This window comes from Dreissena polymorpha, chromosome 8 (genome assembly GCF_020536995.1).
Source record: "Dreissena polymorpha isolate Duluth1 chromosome 8, UMN_Dpol_1.0, whole genome shotgun sequence".
NCBI classification, from domain to species: domain Eukaryota; kingdom Metazoa; phylum Mollusca; class Bivalvia; order Myida; family Dreissenidae; genus Dreissena; species Dreissena polymorpha.
The window spans coordinates 20,148,704-20,151,642 of NC_068362.1; the positions used below are offsets into that span (position 1 = coordinate 20,148,704).

General features: G+C 31.7%; 1 non-coding gene across 1 annotated transcript; it reads right to left on the bottom strand.

Annotated features, from left to right (window-relative positions):
* Positions 1 to 2,103: 2,103 nt before the first annotated feature.
* Trnat-ugu (transfer RNA threonine (anticodon UGU)) lies at positions 2,104 to 2,177 on the bottom strand. The gene has a single exon. It is a non-coding gene; the product is annotated as a tRNA-Thr (tRNA).
* Positions 2,178 to 2,939: the final 762 nt, after the last annotated feature.

Here is a 2,939-nt window from a genome sequence, read left to right on the forward strand (position 1 = left end):
AAAAGCAACGTAGTAGGCAATCGACATATCTTGACAAACGTGCGGAAGGTAAAATGTTCGGTCAAATCCGGTAGTCAGACAATCGGACACTGGAGTACGAAGTGCCAGCATTATTAAAACAAAACGCACTTAGACCCTTCTTTTACTAAATCGATATGCATTATTTGAAGTACCAGTACTTATGTGTCGTGACGGAAAAGAACATCCTGTGTTTGTATTATGTAAAACTAGGAGGGCTTTTCATTAATCGAATTGTTATAAGAAAAAAACGACAATAGGTAAATTTGTTTCGAGTGCAAATAAATATAAATACACAATGGAATCATAAAGGTCATGACAATTATATTATTTTATTTAATAAATCGAATTCATTAGTGCTGTCGATATGTGTTAGATCTTAAAATAAGATCAACTTTCCTTTTTACATATGGTTCGATTGTACTATTATTAAAAACATGACAAATACAATTTGCATTTTATTTATATTTGAAATAAAACAATACATAGTTTTTCAAAAAACAAGGGAACTTAATAAAAACACGAAAAGGATATATTCTGCGAATAAAGCAAGTGTCGCGATTTAAGTAAGCTATTTTTTAGCAATATAAAAAAAACTATATGCATTACAGTTGCCATCAACTATCGTAGCCGGTTTCATATATTATAACAACTTATGGTCGTATGCTTACTACTTCAAGCACAATGCACAATATGGCGTGTTTATATTAACATGTAGTCTAGATATTCATTTGCTACTGAGATGTTATCAAATGTGTCTTGTCGCTACGTTTCCGTCAGGAAATCAAATACAGAAAAAGATTTATCAATTCAATAACATGTATTAACCAACGCGCATTGAATAAACAGAAAGGACAATAATTTTGTATAAAACACAGCAGAGGCCTACCCCATAGCACACCGATACAAAATACCGACACATATATTTAACACTTTTTAAATGTTAAATGTGGTTAAATATAAATATATTATATAAATTTATAGTTTTGAAAGTCATAACATTTACACTGTTAAATGTGTAATAAAATGTCATTATGTGCCAACAATTCGGTCCTCATGCACATTGTAGAACGCTTCACGTTGTTTTTTGTTACTGTTTTGCATGTCAGCACCACGCAAGTATTGGATTTTGAGTAAATTAAGTTTTCGAAATTATGTAAATTATGCACATCATTTTAGCATTGTCAAATAAATCAGGGAATGTAAATAGAATATTACAAGTTTCATTCAAGATATTGAATTAAATTGTTTAAGTATTGTTCTATACTAGGTTATCGATTAGAGCAGACAATACATTGCAATATTAGGTATAATGCAGTATTCAAACTGTTAAAAGATGTTCAACGTTATGCGCTCTATGAAATCCTTTTGTACTACCATAATTATACAAGTATTAAGATGAAAAAGTTAATAAAAATAGCATCAATTAAGCAAAGTTTGTTATACAAATAAGTATTTACAATGTGTTGTGCGGCGGTTATAATAACACTAATAATGATTTATTAGGGTTGTGTTTAGAACAATTTTACTCTGTGCGGAGGTTGAAATGAATTATTTCCGATAACGTTTTTATCTTTATTTTACCAAACGGAGTATGTTTAGGAGGTCATTTGATACAGAAATTGAATGCTGGTATATGCCATTATCACAATGTCTAACTTTAAAAGCAACGTAGTAGGCAATCGACATGTCTTGACAGCCATGCGGAAGGTAAAATGCTTGGTCAAACGGTAGTCACTAGTCAGACAATTGGACATTCAAATCCGGTAGTAAGACTATCGGACATTGGAGTACTAAGTGCCAACATGATTGTAACAAAGGGCACTTAGACCCTTCTTTTATTTATTCGATATGCATTATTTGAAGTACCAGTACGTATATGTCGCGACGGAAAAAGAACATCCTGTGTTTGTATTATATAAAACTAGGAGGGATTTTCATACATCGAATTGTAATAAAAATAATAAAAACAAACCATTACATAGATGTGTTTCGGGTGGAAATAAACATACATACACAAGTCATAAAGGTCATACAATTTATAAAGTTTTATTTAAAAAATCTGTCACAGGGTGAGAAATTGTGCGGCCAGTCCGGGGCTCGAACCCGGGACACCTCGCTTACAAGGCGAGTGCTCTCCCGACTGAGCTAAACGGGCCGCAAAACAACTTCTCCCCTTACGTGACCAAGTTCAGACCGTGATAAATTGCATTCGGGTTGTGGAAATTTGTTCGAGCTTAAAATAAGATCAACATTACTTTTTTATATATAAAACATAATTTGCAATTTACATTTGTAATAAAGCAATTAATAATTTGGAGAAAACCGAGTAAACTATTTAATGACACATCTTTTTTATATACTAAAGCCCCCAAAAATGAATGAAAAATACATCCAGTATGAATTACTGTAGTCCACAAAACTCTGCTTTCATATATTATAACCACTGCTGATCGTACATGTATGTGTACTACTATAAGCACAATGCAAAAAACGTCGTGGTTTTATTAACAAGTAGTCCAGATATTCACTAGACACTGAGAAAACAACAACCAATATGTTATCAAATGTATCTTGTCGTTACCTTTTCGTCAGGACACCACACGGCAAATACAAAACAAGGTTTATAAAAACAATTAACTACCAACGCGCATTGAAAATACAGACTGGAAAATAGTTTTGTATATAACACCGCAAAGACCAACATATTTGCACGCCATTGCCCATTCAAATGACTGATATATTTAACACTTTTTATAAATATTAATTTTGTTATAATATTCACATATTAAATAAATATAAACTTTATAATGTCTCTATATTAACAATGTTTATCACTAATCCATTTTCTAGAAAACTATTCGGCCCAAATGCATATTGTAGAACACAACAGGTTGCTGATTTGTTAATGTTTTAAAAGT